The sequence below is a fragment of the Malurus melanocephalus genome, unplaced genomic scaffold, assembly GCF_030028575.1.
Source record: "Malurus melanocephalus ecotype Western Australia unplaced genomic scaffold, MMel_1.1 scaffold_274, whole genome shotgun sequence".
Classification (NCBI taxonomy): Eukaryota; Metazoa; Chordata; class Aves; order Passeriformes; family Maluridae; genus Malurus; species Malurus melanocephalus.
The window spans coordinates 377,061-394,560 of NW_026623506.1; positions in this window are offsets into that span (position 1 = coordinate 377,061).

Below are 17,500 nucleotides of genomic sequence, written 5' to 3' on the forward strand. Positions count from 1 at the left end.
ATTTTTATTGCCTGGGTCAGTGCGTCTTAGGAAAAAAAACATTATCCTAATTGTAATTGACTCGTGTGCCCGGGCAGGGACCGTTCCCAGGCGTGCGGAGCCCAGAGCGGCGACAGCAGCGCAGATTCACAGGTTAGCGCTGGGTGTTGGGAGCAGAAGGACCCCCATCCCTGGGGAGCACCCCCAAACAGAGGCACCTCCTGTTGGCCCCGATGTGCTCCCAGGCACTAACAGACACAGCCCCCTCTCCCCGGGAGCCGAGGGGGGTGCGCAGGGATGCTGGGCAGGCACTGCCGGGCCCCATCCCGCCGGGACCCCCAGCCCGCCCGGCGCTTTTGTTTGTTGGCGGTTTAAAGCGAGTGTTATAAAGATGTTCTATTGCTCCTAATCACAATTGATTGTCAATTAGAGCCTCATTTGTGCAATCTCCATCCATCTGCCATCTCTGGTTATCTGTTCACCAGAAAGTTAGCGCTGATTATGGGGCCCTAGATGAGTTGTGACATGCAATATCTCGCCAGTGGTCGGGCCGGGTGACCGGTCCCGTCTTCCCCTCTTTCCATTTTCCTTGCAGGATGGACGAGCAACAGCCTCTCCTGACTCACTCGTCCGAGAGACGCTGTCCTGCGGGGCCAGCTGGAAGGGGGTGGGGGTGAGGGGCTGGCAGGGCACCCCCAGGCAGGCGGCAGTCCCCGAATTTTGGGCCCSGATCCCTTGCCCTGCTGAGGAAAGCTCCCACGGAAACGTTTCCTTCTCCGAAATAAATAGGGAATCACACGGAACACCCTCGCGTTTTTACGAGCCTCCCCGCCGCAGCGATGGTTATCTCTGTAGTTAGGCTGAATTATACCTGCGGGGAGGTGATATTTCCAGAGCCTCAAGRCACCCGTGGCCTGAGCATCTCCCGGGAGCCGCCGGTCCCTCGGCCACCCCGACCCCCGGGTGCCCCCGGGGTGTCGCGTTTGAGGATGGGACCCGATGCCTTGGTTGTGCCAGGGCAGGGCAGGGAAGGTGGGACCCCGCAGAGGGCTCTGTCCCGGCTGTTSTCTATAATATTTGGTGCCCGGTCACCCTTCACCCCAGGAGGGAGCAAGGCCGGACACTCTGCGGGTTCCGGGGTGCCCCCGGCAGCCCCGAAGCCGGGGGGTCCCTGGCGTCCGAGGATGCTGGGCTTCAAGGAGGGGGTCCCGCTCCTCCCCACGGCTATGAGCGGGTTTAAACTTAATTAGTTATTACCGATTTTCAAATTATATTTTTAGCGACCTCCAGATGAACGAACAACCTTTTCTTTTTTTTTTTTCTTTTTCTTTTTGACTGCTTTCCAGCCATCCCTCTCCTCCCCGTCCCTGGGGGTCTGGAGCTTCGGGTAATTAAGGGCATTTATCGCCGCGGTAAAACAATTTAGCAGCCCTCATTGCGCCGAGAAGGTCACTCTGGTGGCTGCGCCAGGCGCGGATGCTCCGCGTCCCTCCGCGCTTGGCGCTGCCCGCAGCTCCGGGGTCCTGCGGGCGTGGGGGCTCTCCATGGTTCTGCCCGGCTACGGAAGGGGGCAGAACCTCCTTTGGACTTCTGGTCTTCCATGTATTTTTTTCCAAACGCAATCGGGCTCCAAAATTCATCTTGCTCTGGAAGGGTTACTCTATTATTATTATTATTATTATTATTATTATTATTATTATTATTATTATTATTATTACTACTACTACTACTACTATTATTATTATTATTGCTACTACTAATAACCTGAGGCCGCAAGCAGGCTGGGGGATCAGGCCCCGAGCCTCGCACGTGGCTCTTGGTCTCATTCTGATTTTGTGCCCCGCGAGCATCTCCCCATGCAGGGCAGAACTGAGGACCAGCGGCCACTTCGGGATGTCCATCTCGCCTCGGGAAAGTGGGGATCCACCCACACCACCCCCTCCCACCCAAGCTAAAATCAGGGAATTAATTAACTCTACCCACGAAGGCAAATGATTTAGGAAGAAGAAAAGATTCTGAAGCAGATCTCGCCCTCTATCAATGCAGTGTCAGGTCCTCATAGTAGAAGATTTAAAAGCCCTGGGGATTCCAGGTTAGAGTAGTAATGAGCTTAATTGAGGTTAATGCTTCCTGCACAGCTCCTTGATTATTAAATTAATATTATCACACACATGAATCATAATTAGAAGTTTAAATAATGCTCTAGGGGAATCCTCGGAGGATCTATTAAACAGTTCCCTTCCCTTTCTCCGGCTCCCTCCCTGCTCCGCGGCAGCCCGAGGGCAGCCCCGGGGGCGGCTGAGGATGGGCGCTGCTGGAGGGGGGCGGAGGGAGAGATGTCCTCGAGTGTCACCGCGGGGACACAGAGAGGGGCAGCGCACCCACGGTCTCTCCTCGCCCTTCAAGCCTCAGCCGGGTGGATCCCCGTTTAACCAGCCGCTCCTCCCCGCCCCCCGCCTCCTAATTTGGGCGCTTATCTCCCAGCACCCGGGAGTTTATATAAAATACTAATAAAGTGCCTTGTTGTCACTTATCGCGGCTGGGATCGGCTCTGCAGGGGCTTTTTCACACACCTCGCCAAARCCGATCCGTTTTGCTGTCAGGAGGCTGGAGGCGCCGCCAAAAGCATTCCCGGGCCGCCCGCCGGGATGCGGGGCGGGGAGGGGGGACAATCCCAGCTCCGGGTACCAATCCCAGCTCCYGTTCCCGCGGATCCAGCCTCCGGCACGGCCGCGACACGCGTGGGAAGCAGCCGAGGAAAGGGGTGTCCTTCCCGGCTGGGGGAGCACCCCTGATCCTGCTCCCCCATCYTCCGAGACGGGGACCCACACCTGCCGCAAGGACAAGCAGCTCGATTATCATTATCATTATAATAGTATTACTATTACTACTGTTATTATTACTATTATTTCTAAGGAAAGGTAGAAAGAGGGGGGAAAACAGTGGTGGAGGTGGCACACACAGCCCCTCTGCATCGTGGGGGCTGTACATGTAAAGGGAAAAATAAAATAAAAGAGAAATCAGATGGCTGGCACGCACGCAGCTCTCTCTTGCTCTCTCTTTCTCTTTCTATTTATTTTCCTCTCTGTTGCTGAAACATATTGAAGGGGGAGAAAAAGGAAACATTAAGATCAACTGTGAGCCTTGCCGACGGTTTAACGATTTCAAATGAGCTCTGACTCTGGTGAAAATCTGACAATTACCCATCAGGATGGCAGATGATGGTTAAAATTACCAGAAATCAATATTCTCACCGGGTGTCCCAGCCTGATAAGAGAGACCAAGACAATGTTGACTATTAAAGTCGACAGCTTGAGATATTACACTATTAGTTATGCTATTTTTAATAATCTATAATATTTGGGCTATAATTAATTAATTATACGGGTCAGATAATATCTGGGGCTGGAATGAGGTCTGAAGGGTCTATTAAGGTTGGTAATGAGAAAGGAGAAATCTAATCTAAGGACGAGGAGCCGTGAAGGAACAAATATACAACAGACTTCAGATAGAGCGAGAGGGAAGGAGAAGGGCTATTGCAGACTCGGTGCACACACCTCWGCTCTGCTCATCTCCCAGCAGAGGTGCTGCCCGTGATAGCATCTCCCCCTGCTCCTTTATGCAGGTACCCACTGCTTGTGGAAGAGGTCTGGCTCTCACAGGGATGCTACAATCCCTGGGAAGCTCGTGAAGGGAAAAAGATTGGATATGCAGTAAGGAATTAATGCTAGAAAAAGGGGRAAAAAATTTCCCAAATAAACCCCAACGAATATCTGAACCCATCCTCCCCCCGGCCCTAGCAGCAAKTTTATCTTATTATTGAGATGTGGGGGCACTTCAGGCACTTCTTGAAGTTCAACCCTCCTTCCAAATACTGCTCAGCCCCTGCTCACAGGTAGGGTCTGACATTGTCCCTGGCATCTAAACAGCCTTGGAGCAGTGGCTTCAGAGGTACCTCTGCATCCTAACAGCACTAATGGCACAGGCATGTGTGTGTAAACATCAGTGTCTGTGAATATATTATATAGGGATATATATAACATATGGATGCCTTTTTCTGTAAATATATAAGTTTATAYAAGGAATGTACACAAAATAAACATGAGAAAGTATAAAAATGTACTGCGTTGTAACGCACGTACRTAAATACATCTATTGATCTATCTCAAAGTGTTTATGTGTATTGCATGTATTGGGAACATAAAACGGCTTTATTCTCTTTTCTGCAAATGAACTTCAAGCCAGACYCTGTGCATTACAAACTCACTCCTTGCTCAGCGTTACTAACCAATATTCTAGGTGTGACACTCAGGGCTTTACCTATTTTACATGGATTATAAAAATCGCTCCTTTGACTGCTACAATAATCCTTTTTCCAGGGGTGTATTATTCTTCATATTAGTTCTACCCTTATTAGTTTCAGGAGGGTGTGTTGAACAACATCCTTTTGTACAGAATGATGAAAACCACATTTTCTAGTTATGCTTAGATTAGCCAGGGTACTGATCCTCTCTTTTTCCAAGTAACATCTTAATTCCGTAATTTTCAATAGGCCTCTCTTGGTCACACTTTTCTCAGCACTCTGTTCATAAGATAGTCCTTGTCGAGAACTGGAAACCACAGAAAAATTTAAAAAACCCCTTGCAATGGCAGACATCTTTCTGGGACAACTGTTTGATGCAGTTCCACRGGATTCAGTCCTTCCACAATTATCTCTGCTGTCAACTGAAACCCAAAGCCAAGCCTGCAGAAGATGCCCCGCATCTCCTTTGCATCCAACATGGATATTTCCCTCTTCTTCCCCAGCCAGTGCCTAACCAGGGCTGTTATACACGATGAGGTGCCAATCAGAGGCAAAACTGAGAAGCTGCTGGATGGACATGAGAACCAACTTCTGCAGGCACTGCTCAAYAGCACCTTCTCAGGCAGGAACAGCCCCGAGAGCAAAAGAACMCAGCAGATGAGCAGGAAGGGAGGAAAAGAGATCATTCTGTCYCTTTCATTATTTCATATGTAAAGGGGTAAATGAACAAGAAGATCTAAATGCTTTACTGCTAATATTTATGTAAGAGATTAGCAATGCTGCCAGGACATAGCAGCTGTGATGTGTTTTTGGAAATGTCTCCAGGTCTTGTCGATGGGTGCCTGGTTTTCAAACACTGCCAGAACTCAGGAAGCGTGAGTGTGCTTAGGGCAGTTGGAGGGGACTGGAATTGAGTCTCCAAGTGTTTCAGGTCAGGAACAGAGCAAGCAGCCCTATAAACTTAAATTCTCAGTAGAATAAACCTGGTGAATTCAATGACAACTGCCACATCCCTAATTTTCCCATACTGACAGGTTGCTTGCATTGCCAGCACTCCAAACTACAGAAAATGGTGCCAAGGTCTTTCCATAGTCACATCCCAATTATCTGAGCGAGTTCTGCAACATCCCAGGATTCTGCCATCTGCTGCAGGGCTTCACTGAAGTCCCTACAACCCTACTTGTGATGAAGTTTGTTTTGGAAGGGACACAGCAGGCACACAGGTTGTGCATACAGTTATGAATCCCTCTTGTCAAAGACAACCTCAGATGGGTGAGCAGCATTCATCTCTTGTGATTTTGTTATTAAAGCATTTAGAAATGCAGGTGATAAAGATATGAGAGACACTGAGAATAAAAAGATGACCCTTTTAGATCTAATCTAGACAGTTAAGTCAGGGGGCAGTTCTGCAAACTGGTGCAAATTAGGCTGKCTCTGTCAGCTGATTTACACAGGAGGGGATTGAAAGCAAAATTGCCTGATACTTTATTGTGAGACCTCACTGATATTTGAAATCCTGCTSCTGTCAGCACTGAGAAACTTCCTACATATTCAAGGAAGAGTGTTGAAGGCACTGCCCAAAGTGTTTCTGCAATGGGGTTGGAGTGGTTTAAAGCATGCCTGGCATGCAGTTACTCCTCTCTTAACACTASGGTCCCAGCTGAGGGGTGATAATTCACTATTCAGTTCCATACTGGGGAGGAGGCAAGGTAATTTCTTAGGCTGCCTAAATGCAGATTGAAAGCATGTCCTCTTATTTATAGCCAAACCTAGTGGGTATACTGAAGCATTTTGCAACCATTTTCTCCACATTTAGAACAGATGAAGAAAACTGCACAGGTAAGAAGCAATAGAATTGCTGTGCTACACAGAAATGTTTCTTAATTTAGGCATTTGGATGCCAAATTCAAGTTAGGACTCCCATTTTAGCTGTATATCCAAAATGAAAATTTGGACTGAACTCTCAGCTAGGYGTCTTGGATTCTGATCCACGTTGATTTATGATTTATAAATTATTTAAATTAAAAGTTGCAATATTCATTAAGCAGTTGGACTGATTGCTGGAGCAGATCCAAACAATGTTGGCTGCTGTGTATGAGCTGGGAAAACTATTGGACACCTGACACATGGGATTTGCATGGTCAGTCCTACAGGATGAAAAGTTGGTGAACCTCATTGGCCAGGAATCCTAAATGTGAGGGAAAACATCATAAAGCGTGGTAAATCAGTGTGTGATAATGACGTGACATTTAGAAGTGTACCCTTTTTGATATCAGTGGAACATCAGTTTGTGTAGATCAGGGAAATCTGGGGAAAAGATTTGCGGAGAAGATGCAAAACTAACAGCTTGAAGTCCAAAGTAGCAAAGAATCTTGACTTGTCCCACATTAAAAAAGAAGAGTAGTTAAAAGAGTAATATTTATTGTACTTTGTAGTGAACTAACAATACCCAGAACACTAAAAACGAGTGTCAGCCAGTACAGTAATTGCAGCTACAGAAAYAACAAACAGAACTATACCCTCAGCTATTTATAACTGAACTGTAGTGGGCTTTGCTGTGAAAATAGTATCATTCTGTAAACGATATCATTCTCCACTGAGCAGAGCTGTGTGTCAAACCTGGAGTCCTTGCTCCAGCTTAACATCTGTTCAGGGAAAGCAGCTTATACTCATGGGTTTTTATAACTGGATGATGGGAATAAACTACAGCTGTATATATAACATTGCCTTGATAAGAATATCATAAATTGAAGGAGAAGAAATCATAAACAGATATATAAGTTTGYCTGTAATGATGGTTCTTTCCCATAAATGGTGTAACTCCCATTTTCTGGCTATTGAAAAAACTGCAGAAACAGACAAGAATAATCTGTACCTGCAGCTGAACCAGGAATGGGAACAAAATTCCCAACTGTCAGGTTCTGGTAATAAACTTAGCATGGAAAGTAGATCATAATAGATGGGGATGGGAAAGATTCCCCARATTACAAGTTTTATCTTTTAATTCTGCTGTCCAAAAGTTAATTGATTATTCTACATTCATTGTCTGGGCTGGCACCTTAATAATTGAATAGAAGAAAATGWTTCCATGGGGCATTTCATTCCACCTGTGTCAGATTCCTCATGATCCAAAGCACACTGAAAAATCATGCAGGTGATAAAATGCACCTTTCCTTCTGCTTTTTTTGGGAGAGAAACTGGCTGAGGTTTCTGGTTACAACTTCTTTGAACACAGAAATGCCCATAACCACTTCCCAAGAGTTTTGGGAGACTGAGTGAAGGTCAGAAGTCTTTCTGAAATTGATGTTTCTGACATTTTCTTTTTGCCTCAATTGTACTTTTATTTCCAAACTGCAAAGATGATGAGTTTGTTGCAGGTACATGTGCCTCTCAGCTGAGCCATCAGTTGTGTCCTACACCCTGATTTTAAGCCTCTCTGAAACCAAKGGGAATCTTGGTGTAAGTGGCCACAAACTCAGTTCAAAGACTGTTTCAGCCACATCTTSCTGTGATTTTTAATCCAATCAATTACTGTGAAGCTGATGACACATATATCTTTATTAGACTGACCCAGTTATCAGTACAGGTTCACTTTGTAGCCCCTTGGGTTGCCAAACACAATCTGTTTGACTGATGTCAGGTCCATTTCTTTGCATGATCATTCTTCCAGCAGTCAATACTGAGGTTTTTTAAGTTATCGACCAGACACCTATTGGATGAGGCAGGGTCTACTGACCTAAAATACTGTAGCRAAAGTGGTGGAGATATGAAATCAATAACTTTATTGAAACAAATATGCGAGCTGACACTTTCTGCAGAAGGATTAAACGGAGARGGCTGATGTGGAAATGGGTCAAACTGTACGTGGCTGATATGTGTAGGAATTCAGTCGGGTTAATGGGAATTCACTTGTGAGGGAGAGAGGCAGAGAAGCAGCATTTGATCCAGTGTCAGGGTGTGCTGGGCTCAACACAAGGACATRACAGAGGGATCAGGAGGTACCTTCTGGAATGACACTGCCAATGACCCTCCTGTTCTCCCCTGGYCTTTGAATGAGTCCCTCAGCTGCACCAAGGAGCTGCTGCTGTGTGTTTGCAGTGCCTAGGAGATCTGAGGGACTCTGCCCACTCTGGTCTGGCTTTCAAGGCTTTCAAGATGATGTTGATCATCCATTCCCAYCCCTGACTTTGGGAAGGGGCTGTGGGTTCCCATGACACAAAAGTTCTGGCAGCCCCCAGGGAGTCAGATGTGTACAAATACATTCTGCATGCACTTATACTCACCTTGCATTTGAAACTGTGTGGCTCCACAAGGATGGATAAACACTGTTAAACACATATCCCATGCACAGGCACGTGCTGTATTTATTTGGTTAGAGTTTCAGATTTCATGGGTATTTTAAATTAACTAGCATGGCCTTGTCATCATTAACATGTGCTCAGTGATTATGATGCTTCTGCAGGGTTACTTTTCATCCTTAATGCTTGAGCAAAACCTCRGCCCTCTGGGTGAATCCAAGCATTTCTTAAGGCAGAAAATGTTATCAGCACCAGTTAATATATAAAATCTTGYCATCATTTACTGTGGAGCCACAAGTAAAATAATTTAATAAAATAAGTTACTTCATTTTCTCAAAATAGAACATATTTGTTTGATTRTGGAACAGAGAGAARAGAAAGAGGGAAGAAAAGCTCCATAAACAGCCATTTTATTACTGTTGCTGGAAATAAAATAAGGGTAAGGGAGACTTGGCTACTGTTTTATTGTAGCCGTGAATTCMCTTCTTTCATTTAAGTGTCTGTCACATTAGTAGAAAAATACAGATCACTCTGAAGTGTGTACACTGGCAGTGACTATGCCCATTTTTCATTTTAAATAACTTTCAGCTATTCTTTCCTTTCCACACTTGGAGGCAGCAGGCTGGTGTAGGTAGGGCTGCAAAATGAAAGCAGCATCTTTTTGTGGGCTTTGGGTGAGAATTTGACACAAGTGGCTTTGCTCAGTTCCCACTGTAATGCATTCTCAGTTTAATGGAAATAATTAAAATGAAAAGAATTAGCTTGACCATATGTGCTTTATTTGATGCTGCCACAATATGTTAAACCTAATAACAAACAAAAGTATTCCAAAATCACTTCTCAATATTTTGTGAAATTAATTAACTATGAAGTCACTTTGCATTCGTGTTTTTGTATGTCAAGCATTTCTCTCTTTACCACAATGTTGAAACGATGGCTTATGAGTCATTCCTGGTAGATATATGCAAGTTTAGCTGGGTTAGTTGAGRATTGAAGCAACTTTAAAATGGGCTTGTGAAACAATTTGTTCATAACAGACATGATGCTTACATCATAAACAATAATAAGCTTTTATTTAATACATGTATTTGGGAGATGAACTTGTAAATGGCTTTCTAGTCATAGGAGACATGTAGGAATTAAGATAGAAATGAATTCAGTAATAAACAAACAGAAGTTCCCCCAAAGCATGGACCAAAGCATGGTCCATGTTTCCTGCTCAGAGATGACATCCCTTTAATTAAACTCGCTGTTAAATCAGCCGGGTGCACTGGCAGCCCTGAAAGCCCCTGGGCTGCACCCAAAGCTCTGTGGGCAGCAGGGCAGGGCAGGGCAGGGGATTCTGCCCTTCTTCTCTCTTTTTGGGAGATGCCACCTTACAGAGCTGCCTCCCGCTCTTGGCTCCTCGACACAGCGATGACAGCAACCTGCTGGAGACCACCGAGGGGAGCAGAGGGATGGAGCACCTCTCCTGGGAGGAAAGATAAGAAAATTGGAATTGTTCAGCCTGGAGAAGAGAAGCTTCAGGGTGGCATAATTGTGGCCTTCCASTACCTGAAGGGAGCCTATAAGAAAGATGGAAAGGGACTTTTTACATGAGGATGTGGTGCCAGGACAAGGGGAATGACTTCCAATTGAAAGAGAGCAGGTTTTGATTAGATATCAGGAAAAAATCCTTACCTAGAGGGTGGTGAGGCACAGGAACTGATTGTTCAGGGAAGCTGTTGATACCCCATCCCTGGAAGTGTTCAAGGCCAGGTTGGATGGGGCTTGGAGMAACTTGGGATAGTGGAAGGAGCTCCTCTCCATGGCAGAGGATTGGAACTGGGTGATCATTAAATGTCCCTTCCAACCCAAACCATTCTACAGCTCAAAACTCCACCAACTGTAATGAAAAGTGGCTGAAAATGGCAAATATGGACTTCAAAGTTATATTAAAACAGCAAAGAAGATTACCAGTAATATTATGGGAGTGACTCTCCCTATAGTGAGTCATAAGGGAGCGAGCATGCACCCATGGCATTTGTCCTTTTAAGCAAAGACTTGCCTTCATGAGGTATGTTTTACTGTAGCTTCTYCAGAGCYTGGCTGTGAGCTGGTGGACTTTTTRACATTCTCCACATCTTTCCAYAWTCTGTRTCTCTGTGTGGAAATATTTCTGTACTTTCCTCCAYCCAAATTCAGTAATAACAACTATGGGTTTCTTGGTTGGTCCTGGCTATTACACTTCTCTGGATTTATGGATTACATTGCTTTGGGGTTACAGAAAAAAAGCTACATTCTGTGTTACCTGTGTTACAAATACAGGTTTTCTAAAAGATGGCCAACAGCTCTTAGCCACAAACCACTACTCTTAAGAAATTCATCATCTTTATTAATTCAGATTCGTGAAAGCTAAAGGCAGTTATTAGACCACCTTTTCTTCCAGTCTTTTGTAAGCTACTTTCTGTGAAAAATGGTCCCTGAACAAACTTAGAGCTTGATTAAAGCCTGTCAACTGAGAATGGCATCTGAGCTCCTCCTTAAAGTACCAGTTCCTTCCAAGAGTTGCCAGCCCTCTGCTGGAAGAAGAGCAGGGAATGTCAACCTTATTTCTCACTTGTTTGGGTTTTTTTGCCTCAGATTCAGCTAGTGGTCCAGGCTTTGTTTTTCTCCATTAGACTGAATGGATGTTTCACATCAGGGAGTTTTCCTTGAACTTTACTTTCATGGCATATTTTATACAGAATGGTTATTTCTGTATATTTTCTACAGTAAGTCCATGACTGAACCCCTGATGCTTTAGAATTGTTTTTGTAATGGGGATCTGGCATGGTAAAGACCTCTCCAATCTACACCCATATATATATAAACACTTCTTTTTATTCAGAGTCTTTCTGTGACAMTATGATTTTTTTMATGTATATTTCTAAGTTTTTAGTGYCTTTGAGCCCAGATTCATAGCMCTGATCTTTGYCTTKTCTCYGCTGTRSCTGCTGACAGAMTTTGGTTCARAARTTTGGGATCAGGCTGCTGGTGGGAAACCCTTGAGAGGACTGAACTTTGTTGAAAGGCTATCTGAATGAAATTATTTATAATGAGCAGGCCTGGCAATTAGGTAATGCTAACCACTGGCTGGGGGTGTGAAATGAATATATTATATTCAAATAAGGAGCAGAAGTCGTGATGTTTGTGAAGAAGGCACCGTTTGCCAATCCACATTATTTGCATTCTGTACCCCTTTTGCTTAAATGTTTATACCTTTACAGATATTTTCTCAAGATTGAGAGACTGCCTGATATAATAGCAGGTAATCTGTACTGAAGCTGAGCGTCAGCTGATTACCAGCCTTGCCTGAATTACTGTATGCTATTACAGTATTTTAGGAACCTGTAATATCCACCATTACTTTCTCTTGTGAGAGTCCTTAGACTGACTTGCCATTGCCATTTTTCCCTCTTTGGCAAATAAATATTGCAGTGTATCCAATACAGTCAGCAGAGTGTAACCAGAGTGTATGAATTTTTTTGCACAGATAATTAAAGCCCAATGTTCTCCACTCTAACAATTACAAGTACTTGAGGAAACAATGACAAGGTCATCCAGTGAATGCAGCCATCAATCAGGGAATTCGCTGCCTTAATAAAACAATAACTCACTTGTTTAGAAACCAACGTGCAAAGGAAGCGACAACAAAATTGTTTCCTTGGACATATGTTCCCTTAACCACATAAATGTGGAGCACTAGCATATATAGTGAGTTTAGTTAATTAAGACCAATTTCTCCTATCTGCCCCAGGTTCCTTAMGCTGTGACTAAATCTCGATGTTGGAATAGAAAAGGCTGCTTGGATTGTGTGTGCACACCTAGAAGAGGCTCTTTTCCTTTGGGAATGACGTGGTGGCACGAGTCCTCTCTGAACAGCCCAGGACAGGCCATGCTCTGCTCCCCCAGCAGCACCCACAGCACTCAGGGCTGCATTCTTGGGTCCATTCAGATGTGACTCAGCTGTCCAGCATCACACAGGTGCACACAACTGATGCTCAGGCATGGCCTTGGATTAGAAAGGGAGATTTTGGGGTTTATTTAGTGCCATGGCCTGGGATTAGGATGTGCCTTTCTGTGATCTGGATAGACTGTGGCCAGTGTCACATGTAGGAAGGATGACAGGGTCTCACCACAGGGATTTGTACCCTGGGCTTTTCCTCACCTTGGCTCAGTGAGGGCTCTTCACCTGCATCTCTCCTGTCCTTGAAGAAAACACCCCGGGTTGCCAGTGGTGCCTAGATCTGCACTGGAAGGATGCTCAGAATTGCAGAACATCTTATAAGTGAAGCTTAAAAGACCCAGCTGATAATAATTCAGATGGGAGTAGACTGATCTGTGGGCTAATGGGTGTGCTGAAGGGCAAAAACTGCACAGGTAAGGGAAACATCCATTTTKCTGTTGGTGGAGGTTGCTGACTGACACTGAACTGCTTTTCTAAATGATATCAACACGAGTTATCTCCTGATAGCCGCATCTTGGCAATGGTAAAATGTACCATCCCTGTACAGAACTTTTTAATTTGTAAGTTTACTTTTAAATGATTTTTCATTTTGAGAAGATATCACCTTATGTACAATAGAAACAGGGGAGAATACAATGAAATGTTCATTTTGAACCAAGCACTTGTGAGGTCTGATTTACAATATGTGTGTTAACCAGTTAACAATACATAGTTCCCACCCTCATTTCCCACATTTCAGCCTTGACCTCACACAAAACTGGAGAATTTTCTCATTGAGTTCCTTGCAATGGGTCAGACTGAGAGTTTKCTGTTAGAAAAGCTCATGTACAAACTTTAAACTTCCACTGTGTGCATGCAGGCTAAAAAGTGCAGAATGTGATTGTGAAAGGCAAGTCTGGTTTCTTTTATGTAACTATTGTAGAATTAATTGATGTTTTTAATTTATTTTTATGAATGTAATTATAAACTGATATCTCAGAGACTGAAAGCTGCTTTTATGTTATATACAAGTGGCTACAAAGGTAATTTTGCAGACTTCTGCATTTAATCATTTGCATTTATACTCATTACTGCACACATATGGCAGAACTGAAGTGCAGAACTGTATTTCTAAGGCAACAGTAATTTTTTTTGGACGCTAATTAAGCCTATTAAAAGTACTGATCTTCTCACACTCACATTCACAGAATAAAGGCATCAAAGCAGCAATTTGGCATATTGGATAGGAATTTTTTTTTTCCTCAGTTTTATGTCATGCATTTGCAAATATGTCTTCTTGAGCTGCTCAGGGCTGAATTTGATGAGACTCTCTGGGGGCTGGACATGGTGAATTTGAAGAGGGGCACAGAGTGATGGATCAGCTGCGTGCATGACCTTGGCTTTACAAGTTTCCTTCAGCTTTACAGACCCTCTGAGCCCTGTGTTTGTTCCAGGCTCTCTTACCTCACCCTCATGGCTGAGTGAGAATGCTTTCCCCTACAGAAGCCACTAAAGAATTCAAGAAAGTTTTTAACTCTCCTTTTGGGGAACCTGCTGACACCATTAAAACCCCAGGTTTGCAGGGCACTGAGAGAGTAGCTGAGGGTGCTGGTGTCCTGTTCTTGGAGGTTCTCCCAGCCCCAGAGAACTGGAATGTCATTAATAGCCCACTGTTATTTTTTGGCGAGCYGCTGAACTGCTGGCTGCATCTATATTTAGTGTGGTGTAACTTCAATCAAAGCCCTGACGTTATTAACAGCATCGTGGACATTTTATTGGATTTAAGGAGCATGCTCTGGGCCAGCCTCTCTTCTCAGTTACACCTGGGCAGCTCTGCTAGGACAGATGGCTTTGTTTGCTGGTTTTCAGAGCTGAGTTTTGTCAGATTTTAAAAATGCACTGTCAGGTTTAATTTGGGGRAGAGTAGTGGGAACTGTGGCTGGTGGAGTAGAACTGTGCATCCAAAATGTAGGATAATTCACGTTAGAAGGGACCTGGTGAAGTCTCTAGTCCCACCTCCTGATCAGAGCAGAGCATATCTGGAACTTTGCTCACAGCTTTATCCAGTCTTGCTTTGGAAACCTCCAAGCATGGAGGTACATCCTCCCTGGGCAGCTGTTCCCCTACTTCACTGTCCCTGTGAAAAAATTCCTGATGCTTTCCAGTCTATCTTGTCTCATCTTGTGTCTCTTTCCTCTCAACCCCGCCCCCCCATGAAATCCTGTAAAGATTCTGACTCATGTTGGTGACTTCCTCATGGTATAAAAAAACCTATAATTCACACCAATCCCAAAGGACAGCAGGGGATCACATCCAGRCTTCTTTTCCCACAAAATGTTTGGTTTGAACCTCATCATCTTTGGAAGTCCCTTCCAGCCTGGGCAGTTCACTGACCATTTAATGTTTTAATTTTCTTYTTCAAGCTGTTTCAAACTAACAGGTGCCCCTCTTCCCTAGTTTACTCCTACCTTCTCCATTTCAGAGTGATTCCTCTCTGAAAGGAAACCTTTCTGGCAAAGGTCAAGCAGAGCTCCTGGGGAGGTGGAGAGCTGCTTCCCCATGGGACTGTGCAACTCCAGAAGGGATATTTCTGGTTTTCCTGTCTATGCTTCTCCTCTAAGGTGTCTTTTAGGCATATTGGGGCTGATCTAAATGTTCTAAACACACAAAATTTTGGGAGAATTTGACATGATCTTCCTCAGCTGAAACTGGAATCAGAGTTTGGGGATGAAGGTCTCAGCTCAGCAAAGCCTCKAAAAGACTCCAAATGGCTTTGCAGGGTAGGGATAGGTTGAAGTATCCACTTAAAGCCCAAACCTTCAYTTAAACACTTCACCAGCCTGTGCTCTAAACCTGTGGGCTGTGAGTGTGCAGGCTGAGTCATAATGTGGATTTTTTTTTCTGTTATATGATAAGAAAAAAACCAGTTCCGGATTTTTAAGTTTAGGTCATTGTTATTAAAACAGACCCCCCTTGTAGGTTGTTTCTTTTTGTTATAAAGTGTCAACTCTTTATATGGATAAGAACATCAATCTCTTTATGATTTTTTTCTCTGACAAATGTAACAAGAATTTCCTGCTACCGTGGAAATTAGTGAACTTCTTTGTCTGAGGTTGTTATGCTGACCTCCCTGTCATAACCCTGGCTGTATTTCCAAAGTRTATGTTTTTCCCTGTCACAGAAGAAATCTGTAGCATAGAGACAGAATCAGCTTTCCACAATTCATGGTAAAAAAAAAAGAAAAAAAAAAAGAATAAAAATTGCTGCTGTTGTGACAGAGCAGCTGCTGTTTAGAAAGGATTGCTTACAGATACATTGTAAGTCAATCATATCTTTTCCAAAGYGTATTGAAAAATTCTCGTTAATGTCTGAAATGAAATACTTATGATTACAGGAAGTGAAATTACTTACAACATTTTTTTTTTCACAGCTTCTCACTTTCAACACACACTCCTTTTCCCTCACTCATATACACACACATAACTATTGTTAATTAAGACTGTCTCCATTATGGGGCTAATTAACAATTAGCATAAACATAATTAGCTGATGTTGACATTTAACTCATTACATTGTTTAAATAATTTTCAGAAATTGCCCTTAGTGGCATTCTGTCATACTGAAATAATGGCAGCACTTTGTCATGTAAATTAAATGACATTTGTGTTGTTTCCTCTCTAACTCATGCATGGAAGATTTTTTTTTTTTTAATTTGAGCTTCATTCAGTTCAAAATCCAAGGTGATTCCTAAAACTTGAGCAACAACATGTGCTCCCTGCACACTCTGCACAAGTAGCCTGAACATTTAGGGACTGGCATCTCTTTACTTTYAGCAGCTTGGATCTCTGTGCAGATTCCCTGTTCCCTGAGTGCTCCCCACAGGCTCAATAATGGTTATTGATCAGTGGTGATTGGTTCCTTGGCAGAGCATGGAGAAGGAAGGGCTGCCCTGATGTTGGGAGCCAGGATTTGCTTTCTGCTTTTACATTTTGTGCTCACAGCCTGGAAAACCAAACGTGCCCTGGGCTGCATCTGCAGCAGCGTGGGCAGGTGAGGGAGGGGATTCTGCCCCTCTGTGTCCAGCTCTGGGRTSTCCAGCACAGSAAGGACATGGAGCTGTTGGACACAAAGATGCTCCAAGGGCTGGAGCACCTCTCCTATGGAGTCAGGTGGGAGAGCTGGGRGTGTTCAGCTTGGGGAAGAGAAGGCTGCAGGGASATCTTATTGTGGCCTTCCAKTAYTTTAAGGRGTCWGTGTGAAAGAYRGGGACAGAGCTKTTAGGAAGGCCTGTTGTGATAGGTCARAGGGCAGTGGTTTTAAAATAGAGGAGGCTAGATATGGAACAGACATAAAGAAAATAATTTTATTAGGAGGRTGGTAAAACACTGGACAAAATTGCCCAGAGAAGCTGTGACTGTCACATCCTTGGAAACATTTAAGATCAGGCTGGATGGGACCTGAGCAAACTGATGGACCTGAGCAATCTGATCTAGTGGGAGGTGCCTTGGTCATTGCAGAGGATGATTGTTAAAAGTCCCTTCGATCACAAACCATTCCATGATCCTGTGATTTTCTCCAGGGCTGGAGACTCAGCCCCAGCTGTGGGACAGARCCTGGAGCCCTTGGCCAGAGGAGTGACAGGAGAGTACAAGCCTTTAGTGACACTCAGATATTGAGGCAAAGAGAATTGCACCTGTGTATTTGTCCATTCTCCAGAGCAGTGAAAACATTGTTCTACACATAGTCCATGCACATAACTTTGAAATGTAGCATTTCCAACAAAATATCGGTGGGCACAAGACTTCCAGTATTCCACGAGATGGCTGGAGCAGTATTTGCTTGGAGGATGACACGATGAGGAGGGAGACAGCTTGACATGAGATGTGTTAAAATTTCAAGGGYTGGTTATTCCTGCTGTGCTGTGCCATGGCAGTTGCAGGATAAATGGCATTT